We start from the raw sequence: 23196 nt of genomic DNA, 5'->3' as shown, positions 1-23196 counted from the left end.
ACGCACTGCGTGCCGTCGCCCGTGGCAGAGGTAAGAGAAACTCAAGGGTCACCGCACGGTCAGTGTCGGAAACGTCAGTCGGGAGACTCACCCACAGAGGGCGAACCGGGACTCCTGTGGTCCACTGCAAGTGCTGAGATTCTTGCCTATAAAAGCCACAACATGGAGTGAAACAAGGGACTCTAGAGTGAATTAAGATTTCTTGCTTACACCAAATGGGTTATGTGGTAAAACAATAATAACAAGGTAAAACTTCGCAGAGAGAAAAAAAAACAAAGTAAAATTAAACCAACCTTGAAACGGAAAAACCGAATTAAAAGGGTGTATGGTCTTGTCAGTTAAAGGTGAAACAGAAGATGGTTAGCGGTTTCTCGATGTAGGTGGAAACAGGAGAAGCGGTGCGGTAGACCACTGTAGTGGTTTAATAGAGCCTCTAGGGGGCGCTCTTCCTCTCGTCGGTTCGCCTTAACTGTTGGACACACTTAAACTTTTAATTCAAAATTGGCTTAAAATCAAATCCAAATAATCCTGGGGTACCTTAACAGAGAATTCGAATGGTTATTTATAACAATCAAACAACACTTAAGTTATTTTGTAATGATTACAAACTAATCATTCGAAATCAGCATCTATGGAATGAAATTCAACAGAGTAAATTTGTAGAAAGCTGACTTGGACAGGGAGCTTCCACTAGGGGGCTCTGTCTTTCTCAGGGGTATGATGATTGGAAATAACAAAAAAAAAAAAAAAAAATTTTTCTTTTAGAAATGGAAGGATTTCAACAACAAAATAAAATAATCACTATAACATTGAAGTCGTTATTAAATGATTATTTAAAAACGGGAGTAAACCCAAACAGAATCATCAATGTAGATTTAAAAGTGGAAAACACAGCAGGGTATAGTGACCCCGAGGAGAAGAGGGATAGTTGACCTGGAGGGGTGTGGCCACGTGGGGCACTGTCCTCTTCCGGGTGAACTATCAGTGCTTTTGGATTGAGACACTCTATAATTTCCGGTTTCCTTTCTGGGAATCTAAATTCACAATAAAATGTCTCAGTTCAAAATACAAGGGTTGTTTTAAACGAACTTAGCGAGCTGTAAATACAAATATGTATTTAAACAGCGTCTTAGATACTTACGACCGCGAATTTATTTATTTATTTTTTATCACCAAAAATCAAGGCGGAAGGAAATGGCCGACGGGTGTTTACCCCGTCGTCAACCACGCGGTGGCAGTGTTGCGCTTACGCGGAACAAAGACACGAGGTGGTAAATTTAAAACATGAGAACAATACACGCCTGTAGGATTGACTTCAGCAATCGCAATTTCACGCGTGCAGGCCTTTTACAAACACACAAAAAAAATCACACTGCAACTAAATTCTTTAAAAAGGTCACGCAGACCTTTTGCAAACACATAAATTACACTGCAAATAAATTCTTGAGAGATCACGGCGGATCTTTTGTTTCTGTTCTGTGCAGAAACTATAACGTGGGTTTTTTTGCTGGTTAGCGAAGCCAGTGGTTTAACCCGTAATGTGTCGTGGCTAGCGACATGCAATAGAATATTCTTTCTGACCGGAGTAGCTTACTTTGCTCTCGGGATTTACAGAAGTACCGGTAACAATGCCTGATGGACTCCTTTGTTCCAACACAGGTATTAAAACAGAATTACATGTACGGTCAAGTAAAAGAGATGTTTATTTTCCTCTAATTTTGGACTCGCAACAATACTGTAAACTTAACTGCAGTTTTTCTCCACGACCAGACTTAACTGGTGGGTTATGGCTTTTTGCCCTTTGATCAGTTTTTCGAGTCGACTTATTCAGTAATTCAATACTTGTTCGGTAACGTTACAAGATTCAAACGCGCACAAAAACGTTAAACTTTCAAAAATCACACATGAATATCAAATTGCACAATTTGCATCAAAACTGAGTATGAGAGTGCCCGCATTCTCCACCAATATTTATGTAACAACAATGACTTTGTGTTGGGGAATTAATTAGCTCAAATTAGCGGTAATATTCATCAATGTGAATATGCATCTGTTGCTTCCATAAATTAATTTATTCAAATTAGGGAATAGGTCAAAATCTCGGCTTGTATCAGCGATTACACAATTACTTGTAATAATCACTGATAGAGACGGGTAGCATTTACTCAATTTGGGGGAATTTGAGGTAGAAGTTGAGTTTGTTCATTTACCATGCAGACTGGCCGTCCAGCGGACAGAATGTATTCTTTATGAACAGCAATCGGGCGTCTTTAACACTGATAGATAACACTTTCTTGTGGCCACAAAGAAGATAATTATCTCCGTGTTTTAGACAATTTTAGGTTTCTTTTAAGAGTAACCAATCGTAGAGCTTATAAGGTAAAATCTGCACTCATCAGGGACTCAGAATTTGAAACAAAACAGGCAAACTTAATTCAAATGATTTAACAAAGTTTATTTAAACAAGCTAGCGATTACACAATTATTTTAAATCACGCAGGAGTAAAAATGCATAAACAAAACAGGCAATATAACGATCGTAATACAGAAATACAACAAAATAAAAAGGTTTTAGAGAGAGATTTGGGAGAGAGAGAGAGAGAGAGAGAGAGAAACTCAGCGAGAGGAAACTAATAGTTGAGATACGAATGATTTTAGGTGTGTGTGTGAAAGGTGGAGATGGTAGCGTTTGTAAGGTGGGTGTGTCGCTCCGTGAGCACGTGGTAGTGTGTTTATCTCGGCACACGTGGGTGAGAGTATGTGTGTGTGTGTGTGTGTGTGAACGTATATGTTGGTGTGTGTGAAAGAGAATTTAGAGAGAGAGATAGAAACAGTTTTAGTCATTCACCACAAAACCCCAACGTTTCTCAGTAATATTTAGGCAACTTTAAACAGCATTTCCTTCAGATTGCAAATTTAAAAGATCTACGTTACTCTGTTTGAAAGATCGGCCTTCCGTGGGTGCGTTCGTCTGTGTTGGAAAAGACACCTGGATCACGTGGTCACAGCGTTCTGGTTGCTATGGCGACTTGAAGCGAGCGAAGACTCAGCAAAGATTATCTTTAGCCTTAAGTTGGTTTTGTGGGTTGGTTTCAGAAGACTATACTGAAGTAATGGTAGTTCTAAGAAAAGACTTGGAAATAAAAGGAAAATAAAAGCGAGCGGAGCTTCCTTGAGGGAAGGAGGCGTGTCTTCTTTCTCTCTGGCGGACTGCAATGAGAGGAAAGGGGGCGCGCAATTTTAAAGGGCTAAACTCACGCCTCCCTCACGTACGTGGGCCAATCGTCTTTAACAACGTATGGGCCCACCTCCTGACGTTTTGAGGTCTATACGCCTTCTTTCCGCGGGGTTTTGAAACGATGAATTCGTCCATAACTTACTAACACTGGTATTTAATAAAACAATGCATTCTCTGATATTTTGTGTTAAAGATTCAGCATCGTTGTGGTTTGTGGAACACGGCAATACCGCGAATGACAGTTCTAATATCTAAAATCAAGGAGGTACATCATTTCTTGTAATTGTGGGCACCACAGGGTGATTACAAGCCAACAAACTACATAGGCATAATATTTGGGACAAAGGGGGTCAGGCACACATCAAGAAAATACATTTAAAATATTTCATACAAGGATTTGAGTCCCACGTGGTGGACCTGCGTGTGTTTCTGTGTGTGTGTGTGTGTGTGTGTGTGTGTGTGGTGTCAAACAGAGTTCACACCATGCGTTGAACTTTTGGCTTTCCGAGCCGGGGAGGGTGAGGGTGTAAATGTGTGTACGTGCGTTTGAGTCCTTGGATTGATGTATTAGGCACAGACCACATGTTTTGGGTATCTGGTCTCTAAAACACTGTTTTATTGTCGTGAAGAGTTAATTAGTGTCTATGTGTAAATCAGTGTCCGAGAGACTCCCTGGGGGGGGGGGCGCTTTCGGGATCGCTCTCATTGGTCAGCGTCAGGCTCTCCGGCCATAAACAGACGGTCTCTGTTGGTTTAGACGTAAGAGATCATGTAGAGTGAGAGATAGTCAATGATTTACACCATTTTTCGGCGCCGTTTGGGCTGCACGTCTTGCGTAGAGCAATCTCAAAACAGCAGAGGTGTCGTAAATGAGAGTTCTTTGGAATGTGAGAATAGCTTGGGTCAGAGCGAGACAGGGGTTTTGTAGATTTAGACTGAATTAATTAATTTGATTTAATCACCATGCAACTGGTGATCTGCTCTCCGTTACATTCCCCCTTTTGATGAGTCGACCGGGCGTGTATGGGCCTAGTCGAGTCATCACGGTAACAACGGTCAGATGGCAGGTGCATGGATGGGCGGAGGCTGCACACGGGTGTTGCTTAGGACTGCAGCGTGAGCTCGATGAGGTCTTCAGCTTGCTCTGGTGGGGAGTCATCCTTCCGGAGGTTTCTCCTGAAGCCGACGGAGACTGCCTCTGTGAGCTTGGCTGTGGAGGTTCGAATTGCGTTGATCCTTCTGTACAGGATATAGGCCAAACCCAAAGCTAGGGCGTGTCCGAGGATGTTGGTAATGCACAGTGCGGTATCAGCGGCTGTCCATGTTTGTACCACAGGTGAAGTGTTCAGAATGGGTAGTCGAGACAATGCTTGAAGGGCTGAGTCCAGGGGAGCTATGTCGATGACTTGTGACCCCCTTTTTGCAATCCAATCTTCCAGTTCGGGATCTAGAGTGAAATTGCGGCTCTTGAAGAAAGACAGAATTTCTAGTTCGGCTTGGTACTCTTCACTTGGGAGGTGGTACGAGGCCAGGTCCTCTAGGTGGAGGATGGCTCCTCGTGGGACTTGAATCCACATGCTTTGGTTGAGCAGGCTGACACGTGTAGCAGTGTCGTGTTGGTCATAGGTCAGCGAGGGTTGTCCCGGGGGATGGGACAGTCTTCTTTCCTGTAGGGACGGCGGTTGAGTTTAGTTCGTATTGGCCTCTTCTTGTCTGTCCCTACTACGGGCCACATATCTTCTAATTTGATTTCGGTGGACCCATTTGAGAACGGGTTCTCTTGGTCCCCGTTTAAGCTGGATCTGGTATGCTACAGGAGAGAGTTTGTTCACAATTTCATGTGGTCCAGTCCAGTGAGGCAGAAACTTTTTTGACAGTTGCTTGGGTGGCAAGGCGAAACTGTAGTACAGGACTTTGTCGCCCACACTGAGTTCTTGGTGGGATGCCTTTCGATCATAGTATGCTTTCTGGCCATCAGCGCTGGTTTTCAGGTGTTGCTGAGCGAAAGCGAAAGTTGTTTTCAAGTGTCTATGGAGCTCGTCCAGATATTGGGACGTGGTATAGGCGGTGACGAGGTTGTTGTCTCCTGGTTGGTACAACAGGTGTAAGGGCAGAGTCATCTGCCTCCCAGTCATGAGTTCAAATGGAGCCACTCTGGTGGATTCCTGTGGTGTGGCTCGGATAGCCATCAGCACCAGGGGAAGTTTCACATCCCAGTCTTTCTGGTTAGCCGACACATATTTTCTCAACATGGCGACCACCGTTCGGTTAGACCTTTCTACCTGTCCGGATGAGATCGGATGGTGACTGATGTGAAGTTTGGCTTGTACCCCTAGAATTCTCCAGATCTTTTGCATGATCTCTGCGGTGAAATGGGTACCTCGATCTGAATTGACTTTCAGTGGCAACCCGAATCGGGAGAAGATGTGGTTCATCAGGAGATATGCCGTTGTTTGGGCGGTGTCGTTAGGTGCTGGCAAACACTCTACCCACTTGGTAAACTGACACACCACCGTGAGAAAGTATTTGTTACCTCTGCTCGATCTGGGCAGCGGTCCCACCCAATCAATTTGGAGATCTGACCAGGGAAATGTGATTCCTCTGCGTTGCAACGGGGCTCTGTGAGTCAGGTTTGTTGGGTGAAACTGGCAACAGACCAGGCATTCTCTCACATACTCTGCCACATCCTGCTGCATACCTGGCCAGTATGCCACTTGTCTAAGTGTCTCATACGTGGCTCTGGTACCGTGGTGCCCCGCGTAAGGTGCGTTGTGGGCGTGGTTTATCATCTCCCCCCTTTGACATCGGGGCACGACAAGCTTGGGCGAAGTGGTGTCATCGGTGACAAACCATAAAATGTCGTCCCGCACACGCAGCATGTGTCTGCTGTTGTGTAAGTGTCTGAGATCTGAGTTATCAGTGGTGTCAGACGGTGCGATTGGGTTGGTGGAGGGGTCTTTGAGGTGGAGAATCATAGTCTTTATGGCAGTGTCCGAGCCTTGCATTTCTGCAAGGTCATTGTTTGAAATTTGTGGGGTTAGTGACAGCATCTGCGAAGCAGGTGCGGTAGCAGGTGATGGTTTCTTGCTTCGGGTTAGCACTGCTACATCGGGGGTGGGTGAGGGTTTCGGGGAATTCCACGGTTCACCGTTTAGGGCGCCCGCTTTTGCGAGGGCGTCAGTGTGGTCATTGAAGTCTTTGTCTTGGCCTGGGAGTTTGGAGTGTCCTTTTACCTTTTTCCAGTACACGGCGAGATCGTGTGTCGTTGTGATGTTATCACATTCCTGGAACAGGTGTTGGTGTTTTACAGGCTTGTTGTTAGCAGTTTTGAAACCATTCTGTTTCCAGGTCTGGAGATGGCATACAAAACTGAGTCTGGCATAGTTAGAGTCTGTGCAGATGAGAAGTTCTTTGATGTTGTTTGATGCTGCGATTTGCAGAGTTATGAGAATTGCCGCGATTTCTGCATACTGTGATGACTTGGGGCCTAGCTTGAAGTGTTGTGGTGGGCATGGGTGGTCGTTCACCCACAGTACCCCTGCACCTGCTTTTAGGATGCCCTCGCTGTTGTAGGAGCATCCGTCCACGTAGGCTGTGGGCATGCCTTCGCACGCATTCTTGTCAAAGTACCTGTGGCAGGTCAGTGGTGGTTCTTGGGGCTCAGGTGTGTTCAGCGTTGCGGCAGGAGAGTTGTCAGAGCAGTTTTGACAGGCCGCCAAGCCGTTACCTAGAGCGGATTTGTGGTTTTGTGCATATCTTGCCTCGACGTTTCGTCCTTGGAGAGCCATTAGCCATGTAGCAATGCGTGAATTAGTGACAACGCCGTCGCGGATTCGCTGGCTATTGAGGAACATGACGGGCTGGTGGCATGTTTCTATGATGACTTTCTGTGCACCAATGTAGTTGGAGAAGCGCTGAATTGCCCACACTGTACAGAGCAAAGCTTTTTCGCAGTCTGAGAATTTACATTCTGGAGGGAGAAGTGTCTTGCTGGCATATGCGACTACCTTCTTGTCTTGGTCATGTTGTTGGTATAGGCCAGCACTGAGACATTGGTTTGAAAACCCAGCTTCCAGGTGGAATTCTTTCTGTGGATCAGGGTAAGCAAGGCATGGAGCTGTGCATAAATGTCTTTTTAGTTCTACCATAGCGTGTTCTTGAGCATCTGACCAGACGAAAGGGCAGTCCTTTTTCAATAAAGTCGTTAGAGGCCTGGCGATGTCTGAGTAGTTTTCGATGAACTGTCGGGAGTAGTTGCAAACTCCCAGAAAGCTTCGAAGTTCTGAGACGTTAGTGGGAGGCTTGATGTTTTGAATGGCATGAATACGGTTTGATTGTGGTTCAATGCCATGTGGTCCAATGAGCAAGCCAACGTAATTGACCTTGCTTTTACACCATTGTCCCTTGTGGAGGGCTATTTTGGCGCCGGCAGCAGATAACTGGTTTAAAACATAGTCAATTTCTTTTAGGTGGTCTGCCACCGTCGTGCTTTTCATAAGCACATCGTCGACGTAAATCAGGTTACCTCTCATCCTGGCGTCTGGGCATGCTTTGTTCAGGAATATGTTGAATTCAGCTGGTGAGTTTGCATATCCGAACGGACACCTGTTGAAGGTGTACTGTCGGTTGCCGAACGTGAATGCCAGCTTGTGTTGGTCGTCAGGGTGTACTGGAATGGTCCAGAATCCAGAGGCCACATCGAGTGTAGAGAAGATGGTGGCTCCTCTGATTTGTGGGATTTCCTGTTCCAGCTGAGTCATGGGCCATCGTGACAATGGCACCTGTTGATTTAATTTGCGATAGTCGATGGTTGGTCTCCACTTTCCATTAGGCTTGAGAACAGGCCATAGTGGCGCAGAGTATGTGCTGTTGCAGGCTCGAATGACATTTTTCTCAAGCATTGATTCGATGATTTCCCGCACCGGTTCGTGTGAGGCGATGGGAATCTTGTATTGCTTGACAAAGGTGGGCGGAGCCTCAGGGTGCGTGGGGATACGCACTGTGTGGAGGTCCGTCAGACCACAGTCTAAAGAGTCTTTCGCAAATGATTCTTTGAACTTGTATAGGACTTGTTTTAGTCTTTGGCGGTCTGCATCATCCTGAAGGGCATCAGCATCCTGTAGAATTTGTTGCACTTGCAATTCGAAACCTTGGTATGGTTCCTCTGTTGGTTTGTCATCAGTCGGGTTGGTTTCAACCGGCATGGCAGGTGCGTCAGCTTCACTGACGGGCTGGTGGGAGACTGTGTACACTGTGAGGTGTTGATCCTCTGTCAGCTCTGTTCTGCACACACGGTGTTTGGCTACCGACATGACAGATGTGATGGCAATGAATTGGAAGGGTGCTGTGAACAATGTATTGTCAGTATGTCCCTCAGGTATCAGTGCAGGTGGAATGGGCCCTATTACGGGTAGTATCAGTTCAAAGTCATGAAAGTCATTACTGACTAGCCATCCCAGTCGGTAGGCTTTGGGGATGCTGATGTCAGCTGCTGTGCAATTGTTGAACAGAATGTAGACTACCCGAGATGACACTTCAGTGAGGGGTGTGGCTTCGAGGGTGAGTCCGAGTTCTACACATTCAGGTGAAGGTTGGAAGAAAGCCAGTGTGTGGTTTAGGGTTTGGCCCTGTCGCAGGTTGAGGCGCACGGCGACGCCTTTCGTGTAAGCAGGTACAACTGTTCCTTGTTCGTTGATGAGGGTGCAGACTTCAGGGATGGTCTGACCTGACAGTAGATTGTCATGACTGATGGGAACAGGTGGCAGTGAAATCAATGGGGCCCATACAACCTCATTAAACATGTCCACATGAGCCTTGAGGCGAATCAAGATGTCTGCTCCAATGTAGACGTCGTGAGCTGGGTCTTCCAGGATCAGGAAGTAATGGGTCAAGTGCCGGTGATTCCATGTCAAGTTCAAGGCACAGATCCCTTTGGCAGATGTCAATGAGGTTGGTTCTGGGTTCAAAGGGAAACGGGTGCGTTTACAGGTGTAGGGCAGGTCTGGAGTCTGTTCAAGAATTGCATTGAATAGTGACAAGCTTATAGCTGAGTTGTCTGCCCATAGTGCCAGGATAATGTCTGTTGCGGTTACGTCCTGCAGCTGCAGGGGAGTTTTTACCTGGGGGCAGTAATTATCGGAGTCTGGCGTTGTTCTGAACGTGCAGAGTAGCGAACTTGAACCCTGAACAGCTGTGGGGATTTCATCCTCATGTCTGGCTGAGGAAATTTCCACGATCCTTGTGGCTTGGCATTTTGGCTCAATGGATTTGTGCGGCTGGAGGGGGAGGGGTTCGCGCACCTGAGCCCAAATTTGTAGATGCTTGAAGTCCAACAAGGGTTCAAAACGGTCCAGCAGGTCCTTGCCTATGAGAAATTGATAAGTGTTCACAGGGGAAATATACACAGGGTGGACTACGCTCATAGGACCGATTGCCAGGTGAATGGGAGCTAAGTTCTTTAGCTGGATGTCGTTCTGGCTGTATGACTGCACGTTCAGCTCACAAGTGTGGAATTTAAGAGTTCGGTTTTGTCTTTGCGCTTCACACTTGAGTTTTTGAAATAGTTGAGCAGAAATTAGCGTTAGGTCAGAACCTGTGTCCACCAGGGCTTCGAGCTGCATTTCCTTTTCTAAGGTGATGGTTAAGTACAGTTTTCGTGCCACTCCTCTCTCAATGAGGTTGCCCAGGAGTTGTGGCATGGGCTCTTGTGTGTTGATTGACAAGCAGTGGGGGTAGGTCTCTAGTGTCTCGTTGTTGGTGCAGATTACTAGGACAGCGCTGTCTGGCATTTTGTTGTGAGAGCTGCTGCAGTCTTGTGCAGGAAGTGTTGCTGTCAGCTGGAGGGAGTGAGTTGAGCTGTCATTTGGTGATGCAGCAGCGAGTTCGATAGTCTGAGGTTTAACAACAGTGTTTTGCGGGGCTGTCAGCTTGAGGGAGTGAGTGGAGCTGTCATTTTGTGATGTGACAGCGAGTTCGATAGTCTTTGGTTTGACAGCAGTGTTTTGCGGGGCTGTCAGTTTGAGGGAGTGAGTGGAGCTGTCATTTTGTGATGTGACAGCGAGTTCAGCAGTCTGAGGTTTAACACTAGTTTCAGGTGGGCTGTCAGCGTGAGGAGCATTGGTTTCAGGCCTGTGGGCTAGTCATGCGGTGTCTGGTTTATCTTTGTCTTCCTTGTGAGGTTTCTTTTGGACAAGATTTCTCAGTGCTCTTATGAGTTCTGCTTCTTCGGGCGTGGCTGCACTGTTTCTGTCGGGTGTGGGCTCCATTTTGACTTTACCGTTGTCATGTCGAGATGGGTCCCTTGGCCGTTGATCTGGGCTTGTGGTTCGGGGAGATCGGGGTCGGCCCCTTCTGGGGTTGCGGTCGGCTTCCCAGCTGACTCCGCCTTTTTGGTTGTGGGGGAAGCGATGCCGGTCCCAGGATCCACCGAAACGATCATTTTGCGGCCTTGGGCGGACACCTCCCCGGTTTCGCTGTCCTCTGCCGGCTTGGAACGGTCGGGACTGTTTGTTGCCGGGTTCGTAGTTGGCAGGCTGTGCACCCTCCAGGGCAAGTTCTGGACCGGGCGCAGCGACGGCACACACTGTGGGGTATTTTACAGGTTTTTCAGACACAGTCTTTTGTTTTACGTACGCTTTGTGGGCCAGGTCACGTAACTGTTGAATTGACAGGGTCCGTGGACAGACTAGAACGCCCAGGTGCGCACTTTGACTTGGGTGGAGATTCCGCAGAAAAAGCGTTTTGAAACTCACGTCCTCTTCCATGTGTGCCTCATTCCTTGGTCCGAAGTAGGCGAGCCGCAGACGTTCGTAGTAGGCTTGCGGCGTTTCCAGACGAGCTTGTTTGAGGTCCATTGCCGCAATGATGCCTTGGTCCGAGTCTGGATCAGAGAATTCACGGATCAGGGCTTGTCGTAATTGTGGATAGTTCGTTTTAACGGATTCTGGCTGGCGATCCAGGAAACTTCTCACGATGCGCCCAGAAGTGGTCCGAAGGAGATATAACTTGTCCCAAGTCGTGACATTGTCCACAGTTTGCAAGTGAAATTCAATATCGGTTAAATAAGAGTGCACGTCGTTGCCACCTGCTGGATTTGGGTTGAATGTAGGGATGTTTCTTGCCAGCTTGTCCAGTTCTTTAGAGGCTGTGCGGTGACTGGTGGCTCGTCTTTCCGGGACGGGGCCAGCAGGTGAGGTAGTGTCAGGGCGTGGGCTTTCCTCTTCTTCTTTAGCTTTAATAGTTTGTCTGTGAAGTGCAGGTTCGCGGGTGAGGAGAGACGGGGTGGTGTGTGTCTCCCCCTCCCGCTTATCTTGTAGGTCGTACACATGTTTGAGTTCACAGTGGACCATGTCCAGCTCGCCCTTAAGCTCATGTCTTTGTTGGATGAGCTCGTCAATTTCAGCTCGGGCTTTCTGCAAAAATGTTTCACAAACTTTGACTCTAGCGTCTCTGTCCGTTAATTCTGTGCGTGCTCTTGCTAGCAGATCCTCTCCACGTAGCAGCTTGGAATTTAGGGCAGCCGTGGTCTGTTTCTCCGCCTCCACTGTCCTGTCCGTGTCCAGACGCAGGTCCTCCAGGGCCTGCTGTAATCTTTCCACTTCCTGTTGTAGTCTTTCCACTTCCTGTTGCAGTCTTTCCACTTCCTGTTGTAGTTCCGGGTGTGTTTCCTCCTCAGTTCCCAGAAGTAGCTCGTCCAGTTGTTGTTGTGCCAGCTCCTTTTGTTTGCAGGCCTCCTTTAGCTGAGTCTTTAGTCCAGCGGTGTCCTTTTCCAGCTTGGCTTTGTCCTTTTCCAGCTGGGCTTTGTCCTTTTCCAGCTTGGCTTTGTCCTTTTCCAGCTGGGCTTTGTCCTCCTCCAGCAGACGTGCCTGGGACACCAGGTAGTGAGAGAGACTCCCGATGAGGCGACTCCATTCTTTTGAACTGTAGGCCTGCGTGGGGTCCTGGGACATGATCTGGTCCACGTTGTTGTCCAGTTCCTGTTGGGTCAGGAGTTTTGGGTCACCGAAGTCTTTGGATAGACATCCGGAAGTCATGGCGGACAGCCAAGCTTCTAGGCTACTCCAGTGAGCTGCAGGGCTGGGTGAGCGCGACATGTTGACTCACTGTAGGCGAGAGAAAACACAACACACACACACACAAGAAGGGCCAATGCAATCGTGTCGTGAAGCTAATAAACTATAGGACGGTGTGCCGTCTATAGAACTTTGGGCTAACTGACTTTAGACAGTTAGGCGGGTCAGCCTAGGACCCGGAATAGAGACTGTTCAGTTGTCCCTCTATTACTTAGCTTTCTGGGGTCTCGTTGGTGCACTGAAAAACAAGTTACCACAGAACATGCAAGGCACGAGTAGGCGAGGATTTAAAGGGGAGGAAGAAACAGAAATTGAACACAAAAACAAAAACAAAAAATATCAGTGATTTGATCTGAGCTGTAATTTGGACACTAATAGCACAAAGGATGTGCCTTGGGGGAGATATTTAAGATTATGTGGCTTATAGTGGGAGGCAGAGTTTTCTTTTTTTTTTAAATGATTTAGTCTTACCTGAAATGGACGGAGGTCGCCCCGGCCGGCCCTCCCTGAGCGCGGTCAACCTTCCTGGCGCCCCGAACACCTGGCCGCCGTGACCTTGGATTCTCCGTTACTCTGCTCACGGACACGACCCCTCAAACAGGGTGACTTTTAACACAATCCTAGTAGTTCCGGAGATATCAACCAACCAAACGCAATGCAAAGGTGAGTGCGTCACAGAACGGTGGCAGGGGCTGCCTAGTGTTTGCGCAGCGGTCTCAACAATTGACTCTTGCGTCGGTTTTTATGGCTGACACTCCGAAGCACCGGATTGCTGAGGTCACGCACTGCGTGCCGTCGCCCGTGGCAGAGGTAAGAGAAACTCAAGGGTCACCGCACGGTCAGTGTCGGAAACGTCAGTCGGGAGACTCACCCACAGAGGGCGAACCGGGACTCCTGTGGTCCACTGCAAGTGCTGAGATTCTTGCCTATAAAAGCCACAACATGGAGTGAAACAAGGGACTCTAGAGTGAATTAAGATTTCTTGCTTACACCAAATGGGTTATGTGGTAAAACAATAATAACAAGGTAAAACTTCGCAGAGAGAAAAAAAAACAAAGTAAAATTAAACCAACCTTGAAACGGAAAAACCGAATTAAAAGGGTGTATGGTCTTGTCAGTTAAAGGTGAAACAGAAGATGGTTAGCGGTTTCTCGATGTAGGTGGAAACAGGAGAAGCGGTGCGGTAGACCACTGTAGTGGTTTAATAGAGCCTCTAGGGGGCGCTCTTCCTCTCGTCGGTTCGCCTTAACTGTTGGACACACTTAAACTTTTAATTCAAAATTGGCTTAAAATCAAATCCAAATAATCCTGGGGTACCTTAACAGAGAATTCGAATGGTTATTTATAACAATCAAACAACACTTAAGTTATTTTGTAATGATTACAAACTAATCATTCGAAATCAGCATCTATGGAATGAAATTCAACAGAGTAAATTTGTAGAAAGCTGACTTGGACAGGGAGCTTCCACTAGGGGGCTCTGTCTTTCTCAGGGGTATGATGATTGGAAATAACAAAAAAAAAAAAAAAAAATTTTTCTTTTAGAAATGGAAGGATTTCAACAACAAAATAAAATAATCACTATAACATTGAAGTCGTTATTAAATGATTATTTAAAAACGGGAGTAAACCCAAACAGAATCATCAATGTAGATTTAAAAGTGGAAAACACAGCAGGGTATAGTGACCCCGAGGAGAAGAGGGATAGTTGACCTGGAGGGGTGTGGCCACGTGGGGCACTGTCCTCTTCCGGGTGAACTATCAGTGCTTTTGGATTGAGACACTCTATAATTTCCGGTTTCCTTTCTGGGAATCTAAATTCACAATAAAATGTCTCAGTTCAAAATACAAGGGTTGTTTTAAACGAACTTAGCGAGCTGTAAATACAAATATGTATTTAAACAGCGTCTTAGATACTTACGACCGCGAATTTATTTATTTATTTTTTATCACCAAAAATCAAGGCGGAAGGAAATGGCCGACGGGTGTTTACCCCGTCGTCAACCACGCGGTGGCAGTGTTGCGCTTACGCGGAACAAAGACACGAGGTGGTAAATTTAAAACATGAGAACAATACACGCCTGTAGGATTGACTTCAGCAATCGCAATTTCACGCGTGCAGGCCTTTTACAAACACACAAAAAAAATCACACTGCAACTAAATTCTTTAAAAAGGTCACGCAGACCTTTTGCAAACACATAAATTACACTGCAAATAAATTCTTGAGAGATCACGGCGGATCTTTTGTTTCTGTTCTGTGCAGAAACTATAACGTGGGTTTTTTTGCTGGTTAGCGAAGCCAGTGGTTTAACCCGTAATGTGTCGTGGCTAGCGACATGCAATAGAATATTCTTTCTGACCGGAGTAGCTTACTTTGCTCTCGGGATTTACAGAAGTACCGGTAACAATGCCTGATGGACTCCTTTGTTCCAACACAGGTATTAAAACAGAATTACATGTACGGTCAAGTAAAAGAGATGTTTATTTTCCTCTAATTTTGGACTCGCAACAATACTGTAAACTTAACTGCAGTTTTTCTCCACGACCAGACTTAACTGGTGGGTTATGGCTTTTTGCCCTTTGATCAGTTTTTCGAGTCGACTTATTCAGTAATTCAATACTTGTTCGGTAACGTTACAAGATTCAAACGCGCACAAAAACGTTAAACTTTCAAAAATCACACATGAATATCAAATTGCACAATTTGCATCAAAACTGAGTATGAGAGTGCCCGCATTCTCCACCAATATTTATGTAACAACAATGACTTTGTGTTGGGGAATTAATTAGCTCAAATTAGCGGTAATATTCATCAATGTGAATATGCATCTGTTGCTTCCATAAATTAATTTATTCAAATTAGGGAATAGGTCAAAATCTCGGCTTGTATCAGCGATTACACAATTACTTGTAATAATCACTGATAGAGACGGGTAGCATTTACTCAATTTGGGGGAATTTGAGGTAGAAGTTGAGTTTGTTCATTTACCATGCAGACTGGCCGTCCAGCGGACAGAATGTATTCTTTATGAACAGCAATCGGGCGTCTTTAACACTGATAGATAACACTTTCTTGTGGCCACAAAGAAGATAATTATCTCCGTGTTTTAGACAATTTTAGGTTTCTTTTAAGAGTAACCAATCGTAGAGCTTATAAGGTAAAATCTGCACTCATCAGGGACTCAGAATTTGAAACAAAACAGGCAAACTTAATTCAAATGATTTAACAAAGTTTATTTAAACAAGCTAGCGATTACACAATTATTTTAAATCACGCAGGAGTAAAAATGCATAAACAAAACAGGCAATATAACGATCGTAATACAGAAATACAACAAAATAAAAAGGTTTTAGAGAGAGATTTGGGAGAGAGAGAGAGAGAGAGAGAGAGAAACTCAGCGAGAGGAAACTAATAGTTGAGATACGAATGATTTTAGGTGTGTGTGTGAAAGGTGGAGATGGTAGCGTTTGTAAGGTGGGTGTGTCGCTCCGTGAGCACGTGGTAGTGTGTTTATCTCGGCACACGTGGGTGAGAGTATGTGTGTGTGTGTGTGTGTGTGTGAACGTATATGTTGGTGTGTGTGAAAGAGAATTTAGAGAGAGAGATAGAAACAGTTTTAGTCATTCACCACAAAACCCCAACGTTTCTCAGTAATATTTAGGCAACTTTAAACAGCATTTCCTTCAGATTGCAAATTTAAAAGATCTACGTTACTCTGTTTGAAAGATCGGCCTTCCGTGGGTGCGTTCGTCTGTGTTGGAAAAGACACCTGGATCACGTGGTCACAGCGTTCTGGTTGCTATGGCGACTTGAAGCGAGCGAAGACTCAGCAAAGATTATCTTTAGCCTTAAGTTGGTTTTGTGGGTTGGTTTCAGAAGACTATACTGAAGTAATGGTAGTTCTAAGAAAAGACTTGGAAATAAAAGGAAAATAAAAGCGAGCGGAGCTTCCTTGAGGGAAGGAGGCGTGTCTTCTTTCTCTCTGGCGGACTGCAATGAGAGGAAAGGGGGCGCGCAATTTTAAAGGGCTAAACTCACGCCTCCCTCACGTACGTGGGCCAATCGTCTTTAACAACGTATGGGCCCACCTCCTGACGTTTTGAGGTCTATACGCCTTCTTTCCGCGGGGTTTTGAAACGATGAATTCGTCCATAACTTACTAACACTGGTATTTAATAAAACAATGCATTCTCTGATATTTTGTGTTAAAGATTCAGCATCGTTGTGGTTTGTGGAACACGGCAATACCGCGAATGACAGTTCTAATATCTAAAATCAAGGAGGTACATCATTTCTTGTAATTGTGGGCACCACAGGGTGATTACAAGCCAACAAACTACATAGGCATAATATTTGGGACAAAGGGGGTCAGGCACACATCAAGAAAATACATTTAAAATATTTCATACAAGGATTTGAGTCCCACGTGGTGGACCTGCGTGTGTTTCTGTGTGTGTGTGTGTGTGTGTGTGTGTGTGTGGTGTCAAACAGAGTTCACACCATGCGTTGAACTTTTGGCTTTCCGAGCCGGGGAGGGTGAGGGTGTAAATGTGTGTACGTGCGTTTGAGTCCTTGGATTGATGTATTAGGCACAGACCACATGTTTTGGGTATCTGGTCTCTAAAACACTGTTTTATTGTCGTGAAGAGTTAATTAGTGTCTATGTGTAAATCAGTGTCCGAGAGACTCCCTGGGGGGGGGGGGCGCTTTCGGGATCGCTCTCATTGGTCAGCGTCAGGCTCTCCGGCCATAAACAGACGGTCTCTGTTGGTTTAGACGTAAGAGATCATGTAGAGTGAGAGATAATCAATGATTTACACCATTTTTCGGCGCCGTTTGGGCTGCACGTCTTGCGTAGAGCAATCTCAAAACAGCAGAGGTGTCGTAAATGAGAGTTCTTTGGAATGTGAGAATAGCTTGGGTCAGAGCGAGACAGGGGTTTTGTAGATTTAGACTGAATTAATTAATTTGATTTAATCACCATGCAACTGGTGATCTGCTCTCCGTTACAATAGTATTACTCTCCGATTCATTGAATTATGTGTCAGTGTTGTTACAATGTTTTGTTAAGGCGAATACAATTCTTTCATTCTAATGACATGTCTTGTCAATGCTAATGTAATGTTTTACATGACATTCCTTGAATCTTATGCCATGACACTCCACCCCATGCCCCAAAACCCATGACATTTCATTCCAAGAAATTTCCAAGAATCCTTGCCATGAAATTCTACTGCATCCCCAAAACTTCAGTCCATGACATCACTTCAGTCAAACTCCACGAATCACATTGCATCCCCCACCCCAAAAAACAAAAACACGAATAGCCTTTCATAAACAAGTTCTTCTTCCGGTAAACATCACAACATGGCAGTCCATGGAATTCCGTTGAACTCCATTCTATAAACATGTCCAATTTCATGAAATGTCACGACTTGACATTCCAAGAAAATTGCACGAAAATGCCATCGAATCCCATACATTGCACTAAAGTGTTACTTTAAAGTCCATGTAATGCAGGTCAGTGTTACCGTAATGTTTGGTTAACTCTAGCGTGAACTGAAACGCAGTGCTTGGTCAACACTAATGCATTTCTGGGTAAACTTGCCAGAGGGTTAAAGACTCTAGCTTGAGCCCGCAGCCAAAGGTTGGGGTTGTCAGAAGTGGGATTCGAACCCACGCCTCCAGGGGAGACTGCGACCTGAACGCAGCGCCTTAGACCGCTCGGCCATCCTGACGTGACGGCTAAGGGTGAGCAGTGCTGTTGGAGCTGCACCGAATGGCAGATGATCTAGAAGCTAGTGCTTCACCGCTCACAACTCGTCACAGCACATGCCTCGTTGGCGCAGTTAGGCAGCGCGTCAGTCTCATAATCTGAAGGTCGTGAGTTCGAGCCTCACACGGGGCAGGCTGGTGCTTTTGGATACAGGGGAGCGTGTAAATAAAAGAGCTGCTTTCTGTATTCCCTTTTGTGCGTTTGTTCTTTTCTTCATATGCAATGTAATTGAAATCCAGTGTTTCTGTGGGACTAATGTTGAACAAAGGCAGTAATAGTATTACTCTCCGATTCATGCAATATGTGTCAGTGTTGTTACAATGTTTTGTTAAGGCGAATACAATTATTTCATTCTAATGACATGTCTTGTCAATGCTAATGTAATGTTTTACATGACATTCCTTGAATCTTATGCCATGACACTCCACCCCATGCCCCAAAACCCTTGACATTTCATTCCAAGAAATTTCCAAGAATCCTTGCCATGAAATTCTACTGCATCCCCAAAACTTCAGTCCATGACATCACTTCAGTCAAACTCCACGAATCACATTGCATCCCCCACCCCAAAAAACAAAAACACGAATAGCCTTTCATAAACAAGTTCTTCTTCCGGTAAACATCACAACATGGCAGTCCATGGAATTCCGTTGAACTCCATTCTATAAACATGTCCAATTTCATGAAATGTCACGACTTGACATTCCAAGAAAATTGCACGAAAATGCCATCGAATCCCATACATTGCACTAAAGTGTTACTTTAAAGTCCATGTAATGCAGGTCAGTGTTACCGTAATGTTTGGTTAACTCTAGCGTGAACTGAAACGCAGTGCTTGGTCAACACTAATGCATTTCTGGGTAAACTTGCCAGAGGGTTAAAGACTCTAGCTTGAGCCCGCAGCCAAAGGTTGGGTTTGTCAGAAGTGGGATTCGAACCCACGCCTCCAGGGGAGACTGCGACCTGAACACAGCGCCTTAGACCGCTCGGCCATCCTGACGTGACGGCAAAGGGTGAGCAGTGCTGTTGGAGCTGCACCGAATGGCAGATGATCTAGAAGCTAGTGCTTCACCGCTCACAACTCGTCACAGCACATGCCTCGTTGGCGCAGTTAGGCAGCGCGTCAGTCTCATAATCGGAAGGTCGTGAGTTCGAGCCTCACACGGGGCAGGCTGGTGCTTTTGGATACAGGGGAGCGTGTAAATAAAAGAGCTGCTTTCTGTATTCCCTTTTGTGCGTTTGTTCATTTCTTCATATGCAATGTAATTGAAATCCAGTGTTTCTGTGGGACTAATGTTGAACAAAGGCAGTAATAGTATTACTCTCCGATTCATGCAATATGTGTCAGTGTTGTTACAATGTTTTGTTAAGGCGAATACAATTCTTTCATTCTAATGACATGTCTTGTCAATGCTAATGTAATGTTTTACATGACATTCCTTGAATCTTATGCCATGACACTCCACCCCATGCCCCAAAACCCATGACATTTCATTCCAAGAAATTTCCAAGAATCCTTGCCATGAAATTCTACTGCATCCCCAAAACTTCAGTCCATGACATCACTTCAGTCAAACTCCACGAATCACATTGCATCCCCCACCCCAAAAAACAAAAACACGAATAGCCTTTCATAAACAAGTTCTTCTTCCGGTAAACATCACAACATGGCAGTCCATGGAATTCCGTTGAACTCCATTCTATAAACATGTCCAATTTCATGAAATGTCACGACTTGACATTCCAAGAAAATTGCACGAAAATGCCATCGAATCCCATACATTGCACTAAAGTGTTACTTTAAAGTCCATGTAATGCAGGTCAGTGTTACCGTAATGTTTGGTTAACTCTAGCGTGAACTGAAACGCAGTGCTTGGTCAACACTAATGCATTTCTGGGTAAACTTGCCAGAGGGTTAAAGACTCTAGCTTGAGCCCGCAGCCAAAGGTTGGGGTTGTCAGAAGTGGGATTCGAACCCACGCCTCCAGGGGAGACTGCGACCTGAACGCAGCGCCTTAGACCGCTCGGCCATCCTGACGTGACGGCTAAGGGTGAGCAGTGCTGTTGGAGCTGCACCGAATGGCAGATGATCTAGAAGCTAGTGCTTCACCGCTCACAACTCGTCACAGCACATGCCTCGTTGGCGCAGTTAGGCAGCGCGTCAGTCTCATAATCTGAAGGTCGTGAGTTCGAGCCTCACACGGGGCAGGCTGGTGCTTTTGGATACAGGGGAGCGTGTAAATAAAAGAGCTGCTTTCTGTATTCCCTTTTGTGCGTTTGTTCTTTTCTTCATATGCAATGTAATTGAAATCCAGTGTTTCTGTGGGACTAATGTTGAACAAAGGCAGTAATAGTATTACTCTCCGATTCATGCAATATGTGTCAGTGTTGTTACAATGTTTTGTTAAGGCGAATACAATTATTTCATTCTAATGACATGTCTTGTCAATGCTAATGTAATGTTTTACATGACATTCCTTGAATCTTATGCCATGACACTCCACCCCATGCCCCAAAACCCTTGACATTTCATTCCAAGAAATTTCCAAGAATCCTTGCCATGAAATTCTACTGCATCCCCAAAACTTCAGTCCATGACATCACTTCAGTCAAACTCCACGAATCACATTGCATCCCCCACCCCAAAAAACAAAAACACGAATAGCCTTTCATAAACAAGTTCTTCTTCCGGTAAACATCACAACATGGCAGTCCATGGAATTCCGTTGAACTCCATTCTATAAACATGTCCAATTTCATGAAATGTCACGACTTGACATTCCAAGAAAATTGCACGAAAATGCCATCGAATCCCATACATTGCACTAAAGTGTTACTTTAAAGTCCATGTAATGCAGGTCAGTGTTACCGTAATGTTTGGTTAACTCTAGCGTGAACTGAAACGCAGTGCTTGGTCAACACTAATGCATTTCTGGGTAAACTTGCCAGAGGGTTAAAGACTCTAGCTTGAGCCCGCAGCCAAAGGTTGGGGTTGTCAGAAGTGGGATTCGAACCCACGCCTCCAGGGGAGACTGCGACCTGAACGCAGCGCCTTAGACCGCTCGGCCATCCTGACGTGACGGCTAATGGTGAGCAGTGCTGTTGGAGCTGCACCGAATGGCAGATGATCTAGAAGCTAGTGCTTCACCGCTCACAACTCGTCACCGCACATGCCTCGTTGGCGCAGTTAGGCAGCGCGTCAGTCTCATAATCTGAAGGTCGTGAGTTCGAGCCTCACACGGGGCAGGCTGGTGCTTTTGGATACAGGGGAGCGTGTAAATAAAAGAGCTGCTTTCTGTATTCCCTTTTGTGCGTTTGTTCATTTCTTCATATGCAATGTAATTGAAATCCAGTGTTTCTGTGGGACTAATGTTGAACAAAGGCAGTAATAGTATTACTCTCCGATTCATGCAGTATGTGTCAGTGTTGTTACAATGTTTTGTTAAGGCGAATACAATTCTTTCATTCTAATGACATGTCTTGTCAATGCTAATGTAATGTTTTACATGACATTCCTTGAATCTTATGCCATGACACTCCACCCCATGCCCCAAAACCCATGACATTTCATTCCAAGAAATTTCCAAGAATCCTTGCCATGGAATTCTACTGCATCCCCAAAACTTCAGTCCATGACATCACTTCAGTCAAACTCCACGAATCACATTGCATCCCCCACCCCAAAAAACAAAAACACGAATAGCCTTTCATAAACAAGTTCTTCTTCCGGTAAACATCACAACATGGCAGTCCATGGAATTCCGTTGAACTCCATTCTATAAACATGTCCAATTTCATGAAATGTCACGACTTGACATTCCAAGAAAATTGCACGAAAATGCCATCGAATCCCATACATTGCACTAAAGTGTTACTTTAAAGTCCATGTAATGCAGGTCAGTGTTACCGTAATGTTTGGTTAACTCTAGCGTGAACTGAAACGCAGTGCTTGGTCAACACTAATGCATTTCTGGGTAAACTTGCCAGAGGGTTAAAGACTCTTGCTTGAGCCCGCAGCCAAAGGTTGGGTTTGTCAGAAGTGGGATTCGAACCCACGCCTCCAGGGGAGACTGCGACCTGAACGCAGCGCCTTAGACCGCTCGGCCATCCTGACGTGACGGCAAAGGGTGAGCAGTGCTGTTGGAGCTGCACCGAATGGCAGATGATCTAGAAGCTAGTGCTTCACCGCTCACAACTCGTCACAGCACATGCCTCGTTGGCGCAGTTAGGCAGCGCGTCAGTCTCATAATCTGAAGGTCGTGAGTTCGAGCCTCACACGGGGCAGGCTGGTGCTTTTGGATACAGGGGAGCGTGTAAATAAAAGAGCTGCTTTCTGTATTCCCTTTTGTGCGTTTGTTCATTTCTTCATATGCAATGTAATTGAAATCCAGTGTTTCTGTGGGACTAATGTTGAACAAAGGCAGTAATAGTATTACTCTCCGATTCATGCAATATGTGTCAGTGTTGTTACAATGTTTTGTTAAGGCGAATACAATTCTTTCATTCTAATGACATGTCTTGTCAATGCTAATGTAATGTTTTACATGACATTCCTTGAATCTTATGCCATGACACTCCACCCCATGCCCCAAAACCCATGACATTTCATTCCAAGAAATTTCCAAGAATCCTTGCCATGAAATTCTACTGCATCCCCAAAACTTCAGTCCATGACATCACTTCAGTCAAACTCCACGAATCACATTGCATCCCCCACCCCAAAAAACAAAAACACGAATAGCCTTTCATAAACAAGTTCTTCTTCCGGTAAACATCACAACATGGCAGTCCATGGAATTCCGTTGAACTCCATTCTATAAACATGTCCAATTTCATGAAATGTCACGACTTGACATTCCAAGAAAATTGCACGAAAATGCCATCGAATCCCATACATTGCACTAAAGTGTTACTTTAAAGTCCATGTAATGCAGGTCAGTGTTACCGTAATGTTTGGTTAACTCTAGCGTGAACTGAAACGCAGTGCTTGGTCAACACTAATGCATTTCTGGGTAAACTTGCCAGAGGGTTAAAGACTCTAGCTTGAGCCCGCAGCCAAAGGTTGGGGTTGTCAGAAGTGGGATTCGAACCCACGCCTCCAGGGGAGAC

Source organism: Leuciscus leuciscus, assembly GCF_965113295.1.
Source record: "Leuciscus leuciscus genome assembly, chromosome: 4".
Lineage (NCBI taxonomy): Eukaryota > Metazoa > Chordata > Actinopteri > Cypriniformes > Leuciscidae > Leuciscus > Leuciscus leuciscus.
This window is presented reverse-complemented; position numbering follows the sequence as displayed.